The following is a 16,250-nucleotide window of genomic DNA, read 5'->3' as shown; positions in this document are numbered from 1 at the left end:
ACCTATATGGGAATAGGCTCTAAAAAAGTGTGGATATATGTTTATGTATAACTGATTCACTTTGCTGTACACCTGAAACTAACACAACATTGTAAATCAGCTAGACTCCAATAAAAATTAATTAAAAAAAAGAAATGGTAAAAATAAAATAAAATAAAATAATCACAGAGACATCTCTGAAAAAGTAGAAAAAGCAATGATAATGAAGTCAGAAGACTTAGTTTAAAAACAACCTGATCACATACTCAGCTACGAAAACTCTTTAAATCTCAGTTTCTTCACTTCATTAAATGGGAATAACAACATCCACTTCGTAAAATTTTTGTGAGGATTAAATAAGATGAAATATAGACCCCCTGGGTATTCTACAACCATAGCAAATCTCATATACAAAAGGCCCAGCAAGCCCTCATCATACAAGTATTCATTCTCCAAGTCCCTGAAGAATTTAGGTTTAGGTTGTACAGGGAAATCAGAGACTCACAAATGAAATGACCATTTCTAAAATGATTCTCAAGAAAATATTTTCTCCTCCCACACTCACACCCCAACTACTTCGCAATAATATCTATCTCTGTACCTCAGCTTTCGTTGGTTTATTCTCACCAATTGTCTGGTACTTTAAGCCACCTGACAATACAACACAAATAAAACACAAATAGCTTGCTAAATATAATTGCAAGTCCTATAGAAGATGCAGGATTTCATTAGTCAGTGAAATCAGAACAAAGTCAATGACAAGTGAGAAAAAAATGACAGGATAGGTATTAAAAGGAGAGTAATCGAAATATATTTTTAAGTGAGAGCACTCGTGAAAATTGATGAAGCCTCAATTTTTTTTTTTTGGCAAATTTGTATCTTTATGATTGTGTTACAAAAATAAACAGGAGAAAAAGATGTGACGTCATGTCATCATCATACAATTCCTTGCGAGAAATACATTGATCCCTGCCCTCCAAAACAACACTTGATTCTTTCTTCATTCACTCCAAGAATTAGCAGACAGTTATAATATAACCTGAATTTTGTTCAACAAATTAAAAAATAAGCTTATTTCCATAATTTACAGTTCCATTTTTTCAAACTAAAAACTAATATTTTTCAGTAATTATTACTAAATGCTAATTCTTTTTTTAAAGTTAGTTGACTTTAAGTGAGCTTTCTTCTATATCATTTACCATTGAATAATTGGATTTTTTTTTTATTCTAGTTACTCAAACTTTTATGGGGGGGCAGAATAGAGCAATTCTTTTTATTTCCTATAAAAGCATCAATGAGGTTAAAAATGTTTCAATGTGTTACATTCAGCAGAATGTAATTTATATTTTCTACAAATAATAGAGCGATGCAGGAACAAATATCAGCCAATATCTTCCCAATTTCCTAAATTTTACATGTAAGGTTTGGACAGAAGCCCAGCGTGGGAAGTGACTTGCTCGAGATCACACAGTTTCTGGCAGTGGCCAAGCTGGGGTTATAAGAGCTCCCAAACACTCTTCCTTCTCTAGGCCATTAATGTTTATTTGATTCTAATATATTATGTAGATAAGATCTATGTGAATATCAAAAATACACAGAATGGAATATATAGACACACTAAAGCGTAAAACACTGGTCAGCAAGCAGTGAAGCACTAAATCGACTTCAAATTTTTATTAAGGTTATCCTTCTGTTAGTGATTGAAGGTATATTAGCTTAGTGGGCCATACAATAGCTGTAGCACCACAACTAATGGACTGCCAAGAGATGATTTAATAAAGAGGCCCAGCTGAACAACAGTGTATAAGTAACTCTGACAACCTGAGGCTTTCTTTTGGTCAAATGTTTTATGTCTGTAAGTGACTTTCTCTAAAAAAAATTACCTGAGAAGATACTCTAAGAAGGTTTCACTGTAATAACAGCAGCCCAAATATTCTTATATAAGTTCAGATTCTTCGAGATCTAAAGATGTGATTAAAAAACAAAAAACCTTAAAGGTCTTGTCCCCAGATCCTTCTACAGGAACCATTTATAACATGGTTAGAGATCTAGTTAAACAACTCATTCAGCAACCACACTGTGTCTTTCTTTTGATTGAAATAAAAGAAATAGAACAACTTTTTAAATGTTGCCCTCAAGATTTTACTCTAAGATATGAGCAGTAGAAATTGGGAGAGGACTGGGGAGGATGAAGTGAGAATATTTATTAAATACACTGTTCTATAAAATATTACATGGACTCCTCATCTTTACAACATGGACCAATCTGTAATGGGAAGAGAAAAACGAAAGCCGTGTGGAAGAAAATATCAAATGAGCAAAGAACTAAAAAATTAATAATGCTGATGACTGATCAGAGTTCAGGGAAAAGACACTTTGCGTCCTTTATAACCATACTGGATGTGCTGCGGTAAGTAGTAAAACCTTAAAAATGTCCATACACACCCCTTAATCCAGGAATTCCACTTTAAAAAATTTATCTAAGAAAATAATACAGATACAAGAAAAGATTACTAAAAGGATCTTCATTTTAACATTCTTATTATTTTTTTAATAGCAAAAGTTATCCAGGGCTGAAATGAACCATTGCACAGCCACACATGAGAATGGTCAGTAGCCTTTAAAAAGAATGTTTTAGAACCCTGTTCACAATGTATTGTTAGGTGGACAAATAGGATTACAAAATGGTGTATATTATATGATCTCATTTTATTAAATATATGTACAGATAAAAAGGTCTGGAAAATACACATTCAAATATCCCTATGGTTGTCAGACCAGTGGGATTATGATATTTCTTTGTTTTGTTTAGCTATATTTTCTCAATTATCCACTAGGAATACATAGTGCTTTTGTAATAAGAAAAAAACACGTTATTAAAAATTTTTTAAACAGTACAAGAATATAAAATTCTATATAGTCATTTTGGAATATTGTATGTGACTTCGAAATGCCACAATATAATGTGCTTCAGGGCAGTGAATGAATGGTAATCCTTTCCTTTGATATGCCACTGGTCAAAAATTATGTTTATGTGAAAAAAATTATGTTTATGTGATAGTGAGAATCTAACCCGAAAGAAAAATAATCATTTCATTGAGAATAACAGTAATTTTATGTTATTAGAAAAAGAAACCATGACAGTCATTATCAAAGTAGTCATTTTGGGGAAATTAAATTGCAAATAAATGAAGACATTTACATGGAATGATTTTAGGTTGCAAGCAAAATGAATGAGGGTTTAGATACTTAAAGTCACAAATAGTATTTTAAGTAAAAACAGAGTTTTTATTTCCTTTAAAACAGGGTTTAGTATTTACTCATTTAAAAAAATGTGTTCCCTTAAATACTCCTTACAATATAGCACAAAGTCAAAGAACTCTGTTCCAGATGTAAAGTCAGATTCATGTTTCTATTTTAAGGATGTTCAACTTCTAATGAAACAAAGACAGAGCTTCCCACCTGAATTTTCACATGAAATATTTCTACTAAGAGACAATCTAAAAGTCTTTGAAATTTGTTTTTTTATATTATGTTTATAGAGTCCAATAAATATTAGGTAGCCAATGTGTGTAACTAACATACACACACATACACACTGTGGTTTGTGTATCACATCTGTGGTATGACTCATTCAAAACAGGTTTATGAAGTAAATATTTTCCTCTTCTAGACACATGTGAAAATAAGGAAATGACTTAAAAGTAGGAATAATACCATTGCATTTAGAACTGTGTTTAGGGAATTCCCTGGCGGTCCAGTGGTTAGAACTCCATATTTCCACTGCAGGAGGGCCAGGTTCGATCCCTGGTTGGGGAACTAAGATCCCGCAAGCCATCCCACAATTCTTTTGTTGGCATGGCCAAAAGAATAAATTAAAATAAAAACAGAAAATTAAAAACAACAACAACAAAAAAACTGTTTAGATTATCTTAAAACAAACTCTTGGGACTTCCCTCATGGTGCAGTAGTTAAGACTCCGCACTCCCAATGCAGGGGGCTGGGGTTCCATTCCCGGTCAGGGAACTAGATCCCACATGCATGCCACAACTAAGAGTTCACATGCCACAACTAAGGAGCCGGTGAGCCACAACTCAGAAGTCCACCTGCCGCAACTAAGGAGCCAGTGAGCCGCAACTAAGGAGCCTGCCTGCCTCAACTAAGACCTGGCACAACCAAATAAATAAATATTAAAACAAAATAAAATGTGTTCTTGGGAAATTTTAAGAATAAAATGAGGCACAATGTTATTCCTTTTGAAAAACTGTTTTCAAATTCAGTATCAAATAATTAATTGCTATACTTCTTTCTCCCAATCATAGACATATGACTGCTCAACATTTTTTAAGACCTTAAATCTCAAATTTTAGTATTCTATAGAAATTAGGGGGAAAAAATAAGGTATTTGTCTTTCTTCCAATACTACTCTTTATTTCCATTAATATAATGAAGTTATCATAGAAAAGCACTGCTTAAATCTGAACTGTCTATGCACAAAGTGTCTATTACACCTAATTATTCCTAAGACACCCCCTTGATCAGAATATTGTAAGGAAAATTGAAGCATCAGGTAACAGGTGAATTGAAAGACCTCTGTTTCTATCGACTTCCTTCCCAATCATTCTCGGCAGTTCTTAAAGAGCTCAGGTTAACTGAAGTCTTTATCAGACACCAAGCAAGTTAATATGTACTGGAAGACTCTAGGGATATAAATGAGAAGGCTACTCAAACCACCCCTCCTTCTTTAAACACAAGTAGCTTAAATTCAAGACCCATATTGTGAACACAGTTTGAAAATTTTTCTAATATGTCCTTCAACCTGCTTCCTCCCCTTCTCTTCCATATGTCCTTTATCTTTCTAACCTTAAACTTTAGAAAGGCTTACATTTTTCAGAAAAAATATGGAGGTTTTTTCAAAATGTATTCCCTTAACTACTCCTTACATCTACTTTCTAATCCCCAACTCAATTAAATTCAGCATGAATTTAAATTGCAATTAACATCTTTTGAGGGATTACATGTTTTAATCACAATTAGGCAGTGAATACTTGAAACACATGCATTTTGTTATATTATCTGAAATGCAAATTGGAGTCCAAAAAAAATGTTTAATAAAACTGTATAGTACTGAAGACTTTATTATGGAACCCAAGGGACTAGAAATGAGATTTAAGAGTAAAAGTACAGATACAAGTACAAAAACAAATTGTTTCACCTCCAAGACCCCTGGAAATGGCCTCACTTGGCTACCATTTAACCTAGCTTCATCACAGTTTAAAAACTACCTTCTAAGAGTTTTCATTAACCAAACTAAATTTCATTTTTTCCCCTACATCAGGAGCTCACAGGGTCTTAAAGGAGAGATGATGTAAAATATTCTATAAGATCAGGAGATCAAACCTGTTTTCTGACCCAGGAATTTATAGTGAAATGACTTCTTTTACTTTACTTTTCCTTCAAAATAGCAATTCATAAGCAGAAAAAAAAAAAAAGCTGACCTTTTCTGAGCATCTTCTATGTGCCAAACAATAAGTGATATTTCACATAATCCCCAAAAGAACCCTATGAGGTATTATTCCGTTTCATAGATTGTGAAAAATAAGGCTCAGGGAAGTCAAGTGGTTGAGAGAAATAAGTGCAATGAATCAGTGATGACATTGGGACTCCTAAACCCATGCTTTTGTAAAAGGACAGTATCATAAATGTAAGACCTTAGGAAGAAAGCCTAGGACAGAGCACCTGTTTTCAATTGTCTATTTTAACTAGAGTCCTCTCAAACAGGCCGCTGGGATTTCAGGAGCCCCAGCAGACACCTTCCTCTCTGGTTAGGAGCCTGGATAAAGTGATTCAAAAAGTTTCATTCTTGGGACTCTCAGGGCTCTTTCTGCAAAATCCAAAAGCTTGCTGAAAGCCAGGCTTACTTCACTGCCTTTTCAATCAGTGTCCGGCAAACAGGACAGGCCTTATCAGGAAGTCAAGATCTGACTTATTAACTTATACCCGGTTTCCTTTTGATAACTTTTCTCTTCAAGGTCTGTCTGTGCACTTAGCAGATTGTTACATCCAAGGTGAGGTTTATCTTTAAGGAAACTAATACAAATTTCATTCCCTTCAACTGTCAGCTTCCTATTAGCTATTTACTACCCACACAACATTTGCTGTCGAGCTTTGCTAGTAAAAGAGGGACTAGTTAGCCTAGCTCATAGTTTTTCCTTTGAGATCATTATGAGATAATACCAAGTTACTAAGCTGCCTACCCAGTCAACCCGGAAAAGTAGGGGTAAAAAAACCCTACTAGCGTGGTTTTCCTTTTATTTATCCATGATCCATCCTCCTAGACCTATGTGACGTGATTATGCCTAATGTGACACAACCTCCTGTGCAAAAATAGATACAGACGGAACCCAAAGACTGAAGGGAGACAGGTGGGAGAAGAGGGCTATGTTTTCCGTATGCAGTTTACCACCTAAAATAGCCATGAGATATACAGGCACACACAAGAGGGCACTAGACTTAACTGACCTAGGTCCGAATCCAGCACCAAAGCCAGAGGTACCTCCAACAAGATCAGTTTTCCATCTCATGCCTGTTTCCTCATCTCAAAAATAGGTGTAATATTAGTATCTACTTGTGAGTACTAAGTAAGAATTAAATCAGACAATTCATGTAAAGTATTAGCACCGTAAATGCTTAATAAAGATTAGTTATTATTATATATGTTATATTATTATATTACATATATATAATATCGTCAATATTATCATATTATTAAGTGGTAAGAACCATTAATCAATGACTTGCCAAATTAGAAATCCAGAAATAGAGATAAAATTTCTGGTAAATTTGAAAAAATAGAGACAAACAACTTAAGGTCGAAAAAAAGAAGGAAGGATGAACATTGGGATGTGAGGCAAGCAAGCCTTTTTAAAAATGCAGTGTTTCATATATATGGAATCTAAAAAAAAAATGGTTCTGAAGAACCTAGGGGCAGGACAGGAATAAAGACCAGACGTAGAGAATGGACTTGTGGACACGGGGAGGGGGAAAGGGAAGCTGGGACGAAGTGAGAGAGTGGCATGGACATATATACACTACCAAACGTAAAATAGATAGCTAGTGGGAAGCAGCCGCATAGCACAGGGAGCTCAGCTCGGTGCTTTGTGACCACCTAGAGGGGTGGGATAGGGAGGGTGGGAGGGAGACGCAAGAGGGAGGGGATATGGGGATAAATGTATATGTATAGCTGATTCACTTTGTTATACAGCAGAAACTAACACAACATTGTAAAGCAATTATACTACAATAAAGATGTTAAAAAACAATACAGTGTTTATTTTGTTACAACATAACTCACTGTGTTTTAAAATTATAACCTGTTATGTAAAATTCTTTGGTAATATTTAGAGATTTGTCAGACCTCAGAAAATATTCAACAAAAAAAATTTTTTTTACCATTTTTGGGGTAAAAACCTGAAAGAAGTCCTGGATTGGGGTTGGGAGAAGAGGTGGAAATGAACCTTTATAGCAGAGTGGGTCCTAACAATTCTAATTAGGATTGGGGTTTGGAATAAACTAATCGTTCACAGTGCTCATAAAGTCTCCCAAAAGCCAAAGGCTGAATGGGGAACACAGCCAGAGGGACGGCAGGTCACTGGAGAAGCTAATGGCTTCCAGGAGAACAGAAACCAACCCATCCGGCAAGATCTTTGCATCTTTCTATGAAGTGAATCTCAATCCAGTCATCATTTCTCCACCTCTAGCCTTTCTTGCACCTCTGATAAAATAACAATATGGGGAGGGGGTAAGGAGGTGCACGTGGCCGGTAGAGGTAGGAAGGTGATCAGGAGAAGTTAACACTGGCGTCAGAAAGGTTGAAAATTGAACTCAGTCAGCAGCTTCATGAAGCTGCCAGAGGGCACATGGATAATGCTTCCTTGAAAGCAGTACTAAGGAAAGGTAAGAGAAAGCAAGGAATGCTCAGATCCATGGACTTAAAATCTGAGTATTACCTTCAAAACCAACCCAGTTATCTGGTCAACAAGTATTTGATGAATTCTTTCTGTGTATAAGGAACTGGGATTCCTTTTTTAAAATATAAGCTGTGACCCCTGTCCTCAAGAATATTTCAACCTGCAAGGGAGTATAGGATGTATCAAATCCAAAGCTCCTTTAGAGAAAAGCAGGCATTGGACAAATGTTTATTTAAAACAAATAGACTGCATAGATTTTCTTCAAAGTCGACTTCCTTTAAAACAGTTTGTTACTGGGCTTCCCTGGTGGCGCAGTGGTTGAGAATCTGCCTGCTAATGCAGGGGACACGGGTTCGAGCCCTGGTCTCGGAGGATCCCACATGCCGCGGAGCAACTAGGCCCGTGAGCCATAACTACTGAGCCTGCGCGTCTGGAGCCTGTGCTCCGCAACAAGAGAGGCCGCGATAGTGAGAGGCCCACGCACCGTGATGAAGAGTGGCCCCCTGCTTGCCACAACTAGAGAAAGCCCTCGCACAGAAACTCAGATCCAACACAGCAAAAAATAAATAAATAAAAATAAATTTTAAAAAAGAAACAGTTTGTTATTTACTCTGTGATGGGCTTCTTTCTGTGCACAGTGGCTATGTCTGGGGCAGATGTATAACTGTGTGCTGACAACAGGCAGTGTACACAGCCTGAACTGTTGGTTGGTGGGAAAACAAGGATGTAAAGAAAGGGGTAATCCTTCGACTATTTCTCTACCTACCTCATGGTCTTACTGCTTCTACACACACCCCATACATAAAACACATTACATATAACATATATAACACATTACCCACAATGTGAAAACATGTTATAAAATTTTGCTATAACCACAAAGGATTGCTTAGAACTGGTTCCTTCTCCCTTTATTCTGTGTATGTAAATGCACTATTACCTTTTTAGAAAAGAATCTTTTTGCTAATATAACACAAGGTACCTATCTTAAACTTTAACAAAGTTTTCAATGGGATAGTAAAGTGATTTGAAAAAATTACAAAGAATCATGTAGACCCTTTTTCACCAGATATATATGGTAACTGTCTTACTAGCCTGAAGAGCCTATACTAGACCCAGACTTTCTGCACTTGTTGACCTTGAGAATCTCCCTGAAGTTCCTCCTTTTTAATCTGGAAAGTTACAAACACAGGCTGGTCTGTCAGTATGGAACATGCACTACCACTAATATCAGTGACCACCATCTCCCAATCCCTCCATGTGTGTCAGGCACTGTGCACAGATCATCTTTACACAATCATCTCGTGCAACAGGTACGGTGCTAAGTAATAAACACAAGAGATATATTTAAAATAGTTCCCAATCATATACTGCCATTTTAAGCTAGTTTAAATGTATGTATTAGAAAGTTACACATACAAGAATATTTGGAAACTTTCCCGAATTTAGGCAAACACTAAAAGTACCTCCACAACTGTCTAGAACACTGGCCCAACTAGATTTTCTTTTCCATTCAATATTCTTTCACATTTGAAGGATGACTTATTATAAAACTAATTGTTTAAGAGCATATTCTAGCATTAACCCTTTCAGTTAAATAATGTCTATCTGAATAATTTTCTGTCTCAAATTCTGGTTGAAGCTAAAGTTACTCCCACTTGGTGAGGTTTGGTGATAAAAAGGTAGATAATCTAGGAGAAAGATAAAAAATCTTCAATCCATTGAAATCTATTGAAAGTATAGAGCCATACATATTAAAATAATCATCTAATAACTGAAAATTATTACTGTTATGATGGCAATTAAGTATCATTATTATGGCAAGCATTTGTGAGTACTCACTCTAGGTCAGACTAAATGATTTATATTCATTATCCTCTCATTTAAAATTCATATCACACCCATTTTACAGGTGAGGTAGATGAGTGGTGAAGTAATTTATCTAAAGTTAGACAGCTAGTAATGAGTACAGCTGGGATTTGTATAGGTCTAGAGACACCAAAGCCCATACTCTTTTTATTATGTTACAATGGCAACATTAAAAACCTCAACTGAGGGCTTCCCTGGTGGCGAAGTGGTTAAGAATCTGCCTGCCAATTCAGGGGACACGGGTTTGAGGCCTGGTCTGGGAAGATCCCACATGCCGTGGAGCGACTAAGCCTGTGCGCTGCAACTACTTAGCCTGCGCTCTACAGCCCGCGAGTCACAACTACTGAAGCCCGCATGCCTAGAGCCCATGCTCTGCAACAGGAGAAGCCACTGCAATGAGAAGCCCGCGCACCGCAACGCAAAGTAGCCCCCGCTTTCTGCAACTAGAGAAAGTCCACGCGAAACAACGAAGACCCAATGCAGCCAAAAATAAAATAAACAAATAAATTTTTAAAAAATAAAAATAAAAATCTCAACTGAAAACAAAATGCTACTGCAATTTGAACCCCTACTCATATCAAACTCATAACCCACCAAAATATCCCTCCAGCTCATTCAATCATTTCCTCACATCCACCCCTACCTACTCCCAAAAGATAGGTTTAGGAAGTTTCCTAAAGCTGCATCAAAAATAAAGAGAAATAAAAGTGATGTCAACACAAAATATAAATCCTTCAGCATCTTAAAAAAATAACTTTTCTATAAAATATAGTGCAATAACTAAGGGACGAGTATTAAAGAATAATGAAGGTGCGAAAAAATGCATTACTGTCAGCACTCTACCTGGGTACCAATGTGTTAGAGCATCTTAGTTGAAAACAAATCAACCTAAGTGCCTATTTTGGAAAACATTGCCTGTGCTGTATATACCAGTGTTAGGCGAAAGCAAGCCCAGAAATTAATTAAGAAATGAGTAAAACCACTCATTATGCTATGAGAGAAAGTACTTTGTAATAAACTTTCTCTCTACACTTAGAGTGAAATCTTCCTACAGATTGCCTTCCTTCATTTACATATCTGCGCAGGTCTATTCTTTTTTTTTTCCTTCCAAGCCCCTTTGCCCTTTCAATCATGAAGCATATTACTCCACTGTCAGTGCAAAGCAGTTCCTAACAACAGGGAACCCAGCTGGGATAGGAAGAGGGCAGCAGGCTCATGCATTAACATAATAATCCAACTGTGTTCCCATAGGCCCTTAGGGCAGACAGCATATTAGGTAGGCCTCCTGTGCAGACCCTGGTGGAAGCTGCCTGATCACCTGCCTATCAACCTGTGGCAGCCACAGCGGGCTCAATAGCACCAGCTCCTGCCAAGCAGTGGTGCCCAATTACCTTACTACAAAAGACAGAAATCCATTTTTCTATGTCTATTTAATGTACTCAATGCATTTCCTTATTTACGATTTGAATCTATGTTTCTGCATCGTTTCCAGGGGACTGACTTATGGCCTTTTAACTTTTGAAAGTCTAGTTGTCCAAAGGCCATATCACTGCAGTAGGCAGGAATGAGAATGAAAACCAAATTTCAAATACAAGAGGCCAGGTTGGTAAAGCTAACTGCTTGGTCATCAGTTGTCGAAAGATTCTTTCCTCATCAATACAGAGGACTAGAGGTGTGGGGAAGACCTGAAAGGCTGCCATCTCTATTTCCTCGAGGGGACAGAGTTGGGGGGAATCCTATCCCCATGTCTTCTCGAAATGTAGTTTTTCTTAATTCTAACCCAAGCATGTTTTGATTTAATGCTGCTCGGTTCCCGGAGTCTTTGATTTACTCTATGTGTGGTTTTCTTTCCAAGCCACAATATCTATCAAATAAGGAAAAGCCCAGGGGTATATTCCACTAAAAAGATATTATTTATACATTACACAAGATCACCCTTATCACGTCATAAACATATGTTTGAAATTATAGTTCACCTCAGTGAATTAAACACAGTAGTCTCATTTTTTGATGAAATTTCTCCTTAAAAAGGTTGCAAGGAAGGTGCATAATTTGACATTTAATTTAATACATGAAAAAGTACTTTTAGAAGCATTCCAAATAATGCTATTTAAAAGATCACGACACTACCAATTTGGCTAGAGAAGCATTTTCTACTGGTCAAGTATTTCTTAAAAAAGTTGAGTTTCCAGAAATGTTATGTTTTGGGTTTTTTAATGGCTATTTTAATAAAAAATGAATCCTCTAGTCAAACAAAAGTGCATTTATCTAACATTTCTATGAATTTTAAATGATACGGAACTAATACTATTGTTTAAGCCAACCAATCTGATGTGCTTTATGTGTATTCTAATAATTAAGTAAAAATTAAGTATCAAGGGTCATATCTGCACATGCCACGGATTTTCACTGTCAAGGTTACCTCTGTTACCTTAGCATGAACAGTGTGTGCATTACATTAACAGATGATGGTGACCATGCAGCAACTTGTCAGTTCTTTGATTACTTCCACACATACCAGACCAGGTTTTATATAATGTAAGTTCTCTCATCAGGAGGAAATCTGTTTGCTCTTTACCAAACAACCTAGGGAAAATTCAAATAAAAGAGAGGAAAAAAAAAACCTAACTTTTTTTTTTCCTCTTCTGTGAATAAATCGTGAGCTGTTTAACGGCCTCTAAACAATACGCTATAATATATTATACGTTGATGGGAGTGTAAATACAAAATACTAAACTCAATAATAAATATTAATGCTTATATATGTGTTAAACAGCAAAATTATACACATCCCCTCCTTGATCTTTTGGGGATTCCAGAGGCTCTTTATTCTTCATAAATTCTTATATTTTGACAAAATGTAATGCATCTTCCAAGTCATTAAGTACAGAAACTTGATTTTTGATTAAAAAACAATAAACTACAGCCATGTGGTGACAGAATAAATGGCAGCCTAGACTTTACCATTTTAATTCCTTCAAGGAGTATGTTTCTACTCTAGCATAAACAAAAGAAAAGCATTTATAGAAAATAGAAATCTAGCTATTCCATTAGTAAGAACTTGATTTTAACTTAAACAGCAAGTTATACAGCTAGAATAATTCAGCCTCTAAAGAATGGTAGAGAAGGCAATAAGGGACAGAATTGTAGTATCATTTCTAGCATGAGACATTCAATTTTGGATGAGGTTAAAAAAAAAAACAAAAACAAAAACCTAAGCATAAATGAAAGAAAGTGCTATTTCAAATTTAAGTGGGAATAAGTAGAAATAGAAAATAATGCAAAACAAACCATAATACACCAAAGTTTAAAATCTCCTTCCCCTCCTCCCTGCAGCCATTCCTTTAGGCTGTATGTTCCTATATTTGAAATACACCACATCTTCATTTTTATTCTACTAGAGTAGTCCCTTCCCAGCAGAGAATTACCTAGAAAGGACCCTCTTCTCCCCGTGGAAAACTACTTGATTCTTAAAGACTTTACCCAGTTCAATTTGATAGTGTAGATATGGCTTCAGAGACGGTTTGCAGCTAGTATATTCTGACATTTCTGCCAAGGATAAGATTAAGTATGAAATATCGAAATTACACGTTAAAATAGATGCCATTTTACTTTGTTTCTTCCTGAATAGCCCTTCAGCTGTTGAGGCACATACATTTTTCCCCAGGCAAAATCCCCAGGCTAAAATAACTAAGTCTCATATCTTCAGGAAACCCAGCTTCCCAAACATTATTCTTAGGTATCTGATTATCTATGGGCTGTAGTTTCATTTCATAGTGAATCATGTAAATCTTACTTGAAAAAGGAAAACTACTCCACTGTAAACATTTCTCTTCAGTCAACTGCTCATACTGGATATGACAATACATAATTTTCTACAACTTCTTAAAAACATTTTTTTTTATTTTAGTAATAGAGTTAGAAGTCACAAGGATTCAAGAACTGATCATTTGTATTCAAAACATAACTTTCCTGGGGCTTCCCTGGCGGCGCAGTGGTTAAGAATCTGCCTGCCAATGCAGGGGACACGGGTTCGAGGCCTGGTCTGAAAAGATCCCACATGCTGCGGAGCAACTAAGCCCGTGCGCCACAACTACTGAGCCTGCGCTCTAGAGCCCATGATCCACGACAAGAGGAGCCACCGCAATGAGAAGCCCGCACACCTCAAGGAAGAGTAGCCCCTGCTCAGCACAACCAGAGGAAGCCCACGTGCAGCAATGAAGACCCAACACAGCCAAAAATAAATAATTTTTTTTAATTAAAAAGAAAAAAAAACCATAACTTTCCTTCCAGGACTGCCCTCTCTAGCAGCATGCTACCCTACACTTGCCACTGGGGAAAGGACCTTCCCATTTGCTAAGATCTAATCCTATCACTTTGCAACCTCAGACTCTCAGGCAACTTAAAGTCAAAGACCACCGCTTTAAACAGTAAACAGATGTTCCAAGGCTATTACTCCAAACCTCAGGTGAGGATAAATACAACTTTAAATTAAAACTAAAGAAATTTAGCAAGCAAGTAAAAAGGTAAGTAAGTCAGGAGCTCTTAAGATCTTTCAGACCATCATAAATTAAAAAGAAAAGTTTAAGATTCTACCTTTAACCTCAAAGCTTTTAAAATTAAGAGGAATTAAAATGCATATTATCATCACATTCTAACAAAGCCAACTTGAGTTATATTGCAAGCATTTTTATTTAGCACATAATCCCATCACAAAAAGTTTATAGATTATTCCCTCCATGCCCACTCAAGTACTGAATCATTATGCATTAAGTTATTAAAAGAATTTTTTAATATAGGTCTTAATTGCCTGCTCTTAACAACTTAGTTCTTATTTCAAATCAGAACCCATCTTAGAAAGCTGTAGGCAGAATGCTGAAACAGAGTTAAGAAAAGTAAAAGATGAAGAAAAAGAGAAAATATGACAGCGTAGAGGAGAAGGTCATAAAAAAAGAAATCTATGAATGAGAAGATCAAGTGAATAGATAAAAAGCAGGAACTAGAAAACCCACACTCTTCACCTCCTCAAATTTGATAATATCTAATTTTTAAAAAACATAATTAAACACATCTCTGTACCCAGTGTTGTGGGAGAAATGCCCCACGAAGAGCTGATACACACAGCAATGGTTCATAAGTTATGGGAGGGGGAGAGGAGGCAAAGAAGGTGGGCAGGGAGTGAGATGAGTGCCCCAAATGTCAGTGGAGCAACCCAAGGTGAAGGCATTCACAGGTTCATGGTCAGCAACGTTGGTAACTTCTGAAAGATAAAAAGAGGGGTTACCTTTTTGTCTTCTCCGTAGCAAATCCCTATTTTACGTGTGTGTGTGTGTGTGTGTGTGTGTGTGTGTATACATGAGTCTGTGTGTCTTGCGGACGAGGGGAAAGAGGGAAACAAGAACAGCCTCCCCCGGGGGCTTCCCTGGTGGTGCAGTGGTTAAGAATCCGCCTGCCAATGCAGGGGACACAGGTTCAAGCCCTGGTCCGGGAAGATCCCACGTGCCGCGGAGCAGCTAAGCCCGTGCACCACAACTATTGAGCCTGTGCTCTAGAGACCTCAAGCCACAACTACTGAGCCCGCGTGCTACAACTACTGAAGCCCGTGTGCCTAGAGCCTGTGCTCCGCAACAAGAGAAGCCACTGCAATGAGAAGCCCGCGCACCGCAACGAAGAGTAGCTCCCATCCGCCACAACTAGAGAAAGCCCGCACGCAGCAATGAAGACCCAACGCAGCCAAAAATAATAAATAAATAAAAACAAATAAATTAAAAAAAAAAAGAACCGCCCCCTGGGCTACAAAGGGTGGAGTGCTACTTCTACCACTGGACCTCAGTCCTGGAACTATGACTCTCATTCCCTCAGATCAAATCTTGCCATATAACCAACTCCAAGGAACTGACTAATATTGTGGTACTGGGAGGTGTTTTGTTACTCTTGAATACTACTTGCTTAAAGTAAGCCATTAACTGGGGCTGAGAAATATTTACGATATAGTGGTCATAGCTGACAACTTGCGTTCAAAATAGGAAAACAGAGCTTCCTCTTCCCATAAGCGGCGAGGTGACCTCTGAAAATGGTTCACTATTCATGTGACCCAGAAAACCCCACAGAGTCATACAAGTCAAGAGGTTCAAATCTTTGTGTTCACTTTAAGAACACTCATGAAACCACCCAGGCCATGAAGGGTGTGCATATCTGAAAAGCCACCCAGTATGTGAAGGACGTCACTTTACAGAAGCAATGTGTGCCACGCTGTGGTTACAATGGTGGAGCTGGTAGGTGTGCCCGGGCCAGACAGGGGCTGGACGCAGGGTCGATGGCTCACAAAGAATGCTGAATTTTTACTGCACATGCTTAAAAAAGCAGAGAGTAATGCTGAACTACAGGGCCTAGAAGCAGATTCTCTGATCACTGAGCACATCCAGGTGAACA

General features: G+C 37.2%; 1 protein-coding gene across 3 annotated transcripts in view; it reads right to left on the bottom strand.

Annotated features, from left to right (window-relative positions):
- SLC10A7 (solute carrier family 10 member 7) overlaps positions 1-16,250 on the bottom strand; it is a 253,234-nt gene that overhangs the window by 195,722 nt on the left and 41,262 nt on the right. The window lies entirely within an intron of this gene.

This window comes from Globicephala melas, chromosome 5 (genome assembly GCF_963455315.2).
Source record: "Globicephala melas chromosome 5, mGloMel1.2, whole genome shotgun sequence".
NCBI classification, from domain to species: Eukaryota; Metazoa; Chordata; class Mammalia; order Artiodactyla; family Delphinidae; genus Globicephala; species Globicephala melas.
The sequence above is the reverse complement of the archived record's forward strand: the minus strand, read 5'-3'. Positions and strand labels throughout refer to the sequence as shown.